Below are 7124 nucleotides of genomic sequence, written 5' to 3'. Positions count from 1 at the left end.
TAGTGCCGCCCCTCTGAGGCCAATTTTGCTGTGCATCCGAGGCCCTGAGAGCTCACTGTGGTCGCAGAGGCATCACGGGCTGCAGCACTGACTTGAAAGACACGGCGCTGCTGAGACCATTTGGTGCAGTAATTGGCTAGAGCCATTAGACTAGCAAGTTTTAGGATTTCAAATATTGAGGGATTTGATCCCCAAAAGGAAATAATAATAATAATAATAATAATAAAAAAGTCTGTTACACTTTCAGACTAAGCAGCGCAGCCAGCATTGCATTACATAGCATTAAATTATTCGTTGAGCCTCAGTAGCAGGAACATCTGCTGGTGTTAGACATGGCATTTTTAATTAAAAGCAGCGGCAGAGAAGCCTGTGGTTCATTGGTTCTGCTTTCACCGTGCGAATTGCTAAATCCAAAGGGCACTTGTACAAAAGATTTGGTCAGAGCACAAGCTCTGGACCCAGCGCTGCAGAAGCGCGAGTGGAAAAGCAGCTGAGGTGACAGGTAATTTACACCTGCACCTGCTGAGGACCTCTGAGAATGGCCACATGGGTCAAAACTGCAGAGGATTTTACAAAATTGAGACTACCCTTCTGATTTTACCAGAAAAGGGGTTTCCTGCAGAAAGGCAAATAACAGAGAACAGCAATGCAGGAAAAAACCTGTGCCCAGCTGGGGACTACATTCACACCTTTGCTTCAGCAGCTGCTGGTGCTTCCCTGCACCAGTGCTGGGCTGCATGGATGGATGGCACAGACCCTCCATATCAAGCAGTGCCACCCAGGAGATTTACCTACCAAAGGAATAAAGGCTTGAACAAGGAATAATTTCCATCCCCCCTCAGCTGCCCTCCCAGACCTCTCATCCTAAGCATGCCAAGGCAGACCAAAAATCAGGCCTGGGCCAGGGATTTGAGCATGGCTGGAAAATGCCCAAAGCCCCCAGCAGCATGGATACATCCAAGGCAGAGCCAACCAAAAAAAAACCTTCTCACCCTCTTCCACCTCCCACTGCCCCAAGGCAGCCCCACGAGCCTGGGTCATCGCTAAGCAGTCTGCTCTGACAGGGCTCAGCCTTCCTGTAATAAAACCTGAATTAAAATGTGTGCCAACCGTCAGGTCTCAGCTCAGCTCGGCGGATGGGCAGAGCTGAGGAGCAGGGAGAGGTTCCTGTCCCAGGGTCCGGGGGCAGAAGCGTCAGCCCCACGGACAGGCACTGCTGCCTCCCCGCAGGCACAGAGGGGACGGGATTTCCCTCGACGAGCCCCGCAGATGGTGTTTGTTTGCTCAGCCACGGTAGAAAAGGAAAATATTTGGTGCAATCTGCTAGCAGACAGAGACAGACATATGGTCGGTGCGAGGCGAGCGTGGATGCTCAGGAAAACGCAGTCAGAGCTCTGCAGAGGCTTTTAGATGTTGGACTGCCCCTGAGTAGAGTGGGATACAAGTCCAGGGAAACCTCTGAAGAACCTGGGTGAGTGTTTTGTACAGTGGCTGCTGTGGCTTGAACCCTCATATTAGCCCCACTCTAATTAGTCTTATTATACTATCCCTACTGTACTAGAGTTATTATAATTAACCCAATTTTAATTTATGCAAACCTCAGCTCTGGCTCAACACTTAGAGAAATTCTCCCTGGTTTGATGTCTGTTCATCTGGCACACACAAAACAGGTTAAAAACAACAGAGCCAATTAAAGGCAATTACTTGCACTTTTGGACCCAGTGGAGTCAGGATGCAGGTGCATCATTGCTTTTGTTCTTTACCTGGGACTTATGAGCCCGTTGTTAAATGTATCACTGCAGCTTCAAGCCTGTGGGAAATCTTTGGGCCGGCCCAAAAAATAACATTCTTTTTATTTCCCTTGCAGTTACATTTTAAAAATGCAAAACCCTGATTGTTCTGATCTCTGTTTCCCAGATATCAAGGTCTCTTTCTTAATCAGGACAAATCTCCAGCTAAAGCAGCACTGGTGACCTCCATGGGGTCGGTCAGTGATCTCTGCATCCTGAGTCAAGGCTCAGCACCTCCAGCTTCATCAGGATAAAACAAATTCCCAGGACTGCGGGGAGAAATTTGCTGTGACTTCTTAACAGCAAACCTGCCTCATTTTAAAGAATTCAAGTCCTTTTGGGGGGTAGAATGGACCCCCTAACTACACCTGAGTGCTCAAGGGCAGAGACAGCTGCTGTGCCTGAGCACCGAGATGAGGATCCCTGTGGGGTGAAGTTCTGTTGTCACCACACTTAGAAATGATCTGTGGAGAGGGATGGGGCCACATTTCCAGCTCTGACATGAGCTCCACACCCAAAACACCTGGTATGGTCATCCTGGTGCCTCCACTGGTCTTGCTGTGGTGCATGAGGATGTCAGCCCCACCTTTTAGCTTCAACAAACTCAATACATCAGCAAGGAGTACAGCTGCCATTCCTGGAGAATATGAAAAGCGTGGTTAATGCTCCCTTAATATAAATTAAAATGCTCCTTCCCTGCTAAGCCTTCCTTCCAAAGGCAGGAGCAGAGGGCTCCAGTATCCCACAAAACCCATGCCTCATGCTTCTTAAAATTGAAAGCCAGAGCAGAGCTGCACATAAAAGAAGTAAGGAAGACTGTGAGGTTACTGCAGTGATACATGGATGCAGGGCAGTTTCTGGGAAGGGACCTGCAGAGGGGCTGGAGGAAGGGCTGGGGGCGTTGCAGAGCCTCTGAAACACGTCCCAGAGCTCCTGGTCTTACTTCTCCCCTCGGTGCCAACTCACAAGACAGATTTTTCTGAGCTGCAGCTTGACCTGAACCTTTGGAAATCTCTCACGTGCGGAGCTCCCAGAGTGTTTTCCTGACTTGCTTACTAACTGGAGGAAGCTTAAGGAACAAAAACCACGGCACATCTATATGTGTTTACAAGTGGGATTAACACTTGTTAAAGTATGTATAAAATAAAGGTATGTATTTTGTAAATAGGTAAGGATACTCTCCTTTCCATACTAATCCATACTAAATCCAAATTAACATGATAGCAGCTCCGGGTGATTTATGTTGTTATAATAAATAACAGCAACCGTGTGCCGCTTAGCTGATGATTAATGATCCTTATTTACAGTGTGTTCAGCTCAGGTCTGCAGGTTACACTTGCAAACATCAAAGCAGAGTTCAGCTTTCCTTTTCTTCTGCATTTTGAGGCTGTGTCGTAAATCCTGGACGAGCTGCCTTGACGGCTGTGTTTTAATCCACAAATAGGATTGCTATAAACTGCCAAAGAAACACCATTCTGACCTGACAGCTATGGGGTGGTTTCCCTCTGGCCAGGGGCAGAGCTGGCTGCTCCAGCCTCCGCAGGGAAGGGTGCTGGAACTGGTGGCTGCCGATGCCATCACAGCCTCCCCTCCAAGTTGTCAGGCTCTGTCACTCCAACCTACCATGGTGTAAGCACCAACCCCTGTGTTTGTGCTCTGATTTCCTGATAATCCCTCCAAGGGAAGTGGGATGCTTTGTGATACCAACATCTCCCCTCCCAGAGCCAGTACACAGCCCCAGCCCTGCACCCATGCTGCCCCATCCTGCTGCAGGGACCACCCAGCCCTGAGCTGCCCAAGCCCAACAGGCTCCTTTTTCCTGCCCCACTCTGCAAACAGGCCCATGGGGATGGCAAAGCTCAGTGGCACAGACCCTCCTGTTTTCATCAGATGCGTGCTGAGCACACATTGAGAGGAATGTCACAGCCTGGATGGATGGAAAAACAGCTTCCCATTTCCTAAGGTGATTTCAAGAACTTGTATAACCACCTGGGCTGGTGTGCTCCCTTACATAGCCCAAGCGAGCTCACCTTGTGATTTCTGCTTGAGCCAGAGCTCAGAAACGCCAGAGGGGGTGAGAGGGAAGTACAGCACAGCAGCTTTGATTTATCAGGCTGATGAGTAATAAGGAAACTTAGCCTCTCCCATTTACCTTGGCAGGAGAAGGGGTGCTATATTGTTCAGAGGGACACTGTATTAGTGTCATGTGTGAGCTGGTTTCAAGCCCTGAAATCACCCCTGTTGGATATTCACAGGGGAAAAATAACCCCTATAACATCTAGACTCTCCAAGGGAGCTGTGAAGGTTTTTTGCTCTCACAAGTCAGGTCTGAAGCCCCACTGACACCCAATAATTACATTTTTCTGTGTGGTGGCAGAATTATGTCATTCTGGCACGTGGGATTTCTGGAATGGTTGCAATATTGAACTCGATGTGAAACTGCATGCCTTGGCTCTGCTGCTTCCATTGTCAGGAAGAGCAGGGCAGCAGGCATGGAGCAAACCATCCCATTCTTCCTCCAGCTGGTCACAGCTGAGCCTTCTCGAACATCTCTGTCCCTGCAGGTATCTGGGGGCCCAGCTCTGGCACATTAAGGACCTTTGGAGGTTGCACAGTCTTGGACCCTGCCTGGTTTTCAGCCCAAATCCTCCCAGTGAAGGTCCCCATTGCTTAAATGTCATGGTATTCCCTAGTCCTGCTTGATTTCACACATCCCAGTTTGTAATGCAACCCTGGGGAGCAGGAGGCTCCCTCAGACAGAGCATCAGGGTAGTTTGTAACAAACATACAAGCTTTGCCTTTGCTGCCATCCACCGATGCATGGCAAAGAGCTGATTATAGGGGGAAAAAGCCACTTATGAGTCTGTAATGAGGGTGGTCAAATGCTGAAGGTGCAGAAAGCAGGTTAAAGGAGAGGCCTCACTGCCCACGTGAGGGAGGAGACCCGTACAGCCACTCCAGTATGTTCACACAGAGGGTTATCGCAGCGTGAAGCACCAGCCCATGAATAAACGCTCCCTTTGCGGCTCTGCCCTCCTTGGAGAGGCTTTGATAATTCCTAGGGAGGCTCTGAGGGCTCATAAAAAAAAATGAATAAGGAAGTGAGCCTGAGCAATCGCTCTGTTCCTCTTTACAGCAAGCCTGGAGCTGCCCCTGCCTGGCTGCTCAGGTAAGGCATCGATTTCCCAGGTTCCTGGAGCAGAACGGATTCAGCAGCTCCACAGCCTGCTTTGCAGTGATGGATGGGAATGATTATCTTTGTTAATCCCACTAAGCCTACGGTCTCAACTTTTGAGGGTGCTTAAAGGAACACTTGAGGAGGAGCATGTGAAGATGTGTGGAGCACCTGCTCCTGTACCCCTGTCAGTATTGACCTGAGGGCACTATCTGGTGCAAGGTGACATGATTTTGCATTAAAATTGGGTCCCAGGGATTATTGACACACACCAGCCCTCAGGCTTGGTGCTACAATGGGCAAAGGAGAGTCTCCTTCAGCTTTATTTTCTCTCTTTGACAGGATTTTAAACAGGAATAGTTCAGAGCAACCAGACTGTAGGCTTCGACAGGGACTTGGACTAATGCTCCAAACAAGGACCACACTCCTGAGTCACACCCATTGGCTGCTTTGGAGGTGGTCTTATGCTCAAGGCTACAGGTGGGAAGGTATTTTTAGTTCTTCTACCTCACAAAACTCCCTGGAGATGGCTGAGGGACACCTAGAAGTGCCCTGGTGTTTCTGGCAATTCTTAATATTTGCACTGTCAGTGTTTTAATGAGTTTTCTTATCAAAGTCAACTCTAATGCTTCGGCTTCCACAGTTCCTCAGAGCAGGGTATGTTCAGACACTGCAAGAGGGAAACCTCATGTACAAAAAACTGGGAAGAACTCTTACCTTTTAGAAGCACCTGGATATTAATTGCTTTCCAGAAACTGTCTGCTAGAGACAATTGCTCTTACAAAGCTGAAAATGGTTTCTGTATTTCTCCTCTGCCTTGCTCCTAGTCCAGGCTGGGCCAGCCCAGGGGCTTTTCCCCAGTGGGGGAGCAGGTCACCCGTGTTGGTGGAAACCCAGGCATAACTCCTCTGGAGCCCTCATGGATGTGGGTCACCAGGCAGGCCTCATCTCTGTGCTGGTGGTCCTCTCGGCACGTGTCTGCACTGGTGTAATTAAAGGTGCTCTACTAATTGGATGTGCAACCCTAAGGGAACTCCTTTAATTGCATTTCAATCTGGTTGGTATAATTTTAACTTAAATTCATTGCTGTCTTGCACAGGAATAATCCAGCTGGGTCTGGTTATGGAGAGGCAGATCATCCCGCTTCGTCCTCCCTGTCACACACGGGATGTGCCTCCATTTGTCTCTGGCTGTGAAACAGCAGCGCACACTGAGGCAGAGGGCTGGGTAAAACCCCTTCAGCTGGCAGCTGGGACACAGAGAGGAGAGGGCTGGGAGCTCACCCTGACCTGCTAAGGGAAGCAAGATCCTCGATGATAACCCTGTCTTCACTTGGATTTTATCTCATGTGTGTTACCATAAATTCTGTCATGCCCTGCCTGTTTCTTTCTTTGGAGTCAGTGAAGACCTGAGCTCTTCCTAAGAGACACTTCATTTCCACCCAACATGCTGATCTAGTGAAAGACTTGCTGCTTAATCTGGAGGTTGGGGTAGAGGGTGGGATTGTTGCTCTGAGCCTCCCAGCTTGTGGGAGCACTGCCATTTCCTGCTCTCGCCTCCCAGCACGGGGCCCTCACCACTGCTCTCCCTGGCAATGGCCTGTTTCCAGCGGTGTCTTCCAGCAGCAATCAGCACTGAACTGGGGGCTGCATGCCCAGGAACCAAGCACTGGGGAGCAGTGCCTGGTTTCAAGCGTTGCTCCGTGGGTTGCAAGCACAAGTATCAGTTTCCTCCATCCTGAGCTCCATGTGGCCGCTGTAACTCTCCCATTTTGGCACGTGCCAGCGTGCGGGTGCTGCAGGATTGTAACATGGTGTGGGTCAGGCTCCGGTCCCAAAATACTGATATGCCTTGGGGTGGTTTTGTGCAGCTTCCCCCCTGCCACAGATGTTTTGAGGAGCCTGGTCCGGCCCAAAATGGGCTGCACTCCCTCTGCTGCTCCCCAGCACCATGAGGCTGATCATCCTGCCTCATACCAGCACCATGGATGCAAGCGGTGGGACGAACAGAGCCAACAGCACACGCTGGCTGTGCCCCTTACTAATGTTGTTCTTACTATTTTAGTGCCATCTTCCTTCTTTCCACCCTCTCCCTGAACAACTAAATTAATTAGAGTGGGGTTTTTTTATTTAAATACTGTCATGGAATAATAATCTTAG

General features: G+C 49.5%; 1 long non-coding RNA gene across 1 annotated transcript; it reads left to right on the top strand.

Annotated features, from left to right (window-relative positions):
* Nucleotides 1-4927: 4927 nt before the first annotated feature.
* LOC127470831 (uncharacterized) lies at nucleotides 4928-6893 on the top strand. Its single transcript, XR_007904410.1, has 3 exons — nucleotides 4928-5187; nucleotides 5308-5453; nucleotides 6065-6893. It is a non-coding gene; the product is annotated as an uncharacterized LOC127470831 (long non-coding RNA).
* The last annotated feature ends 231 nt before the right edge of the window (nucleotides 6894-7124 follow it).

Source organism: Manacus candei, unplaced genomic scaffold (genome assembly GCF_025592945.1).
Source record: "Manacus candei isolate 608988 ecotype Guabito, Panama unplaced genomic scaffold, ASM2559294v1 h1tg000023l, whole genome shotgun sequence".
Taxonomy (NCBI): domain Eukaryota; kingdom Metazoa; phylum Chordata; class Aves; order Passeriformes; family Pipridae; genus Manacus; species Manacus candei.
Note: the sequence above shows the minus strand (reverse complement) of the source record. Positions and strands in the feature narration are given on the sequence as shown.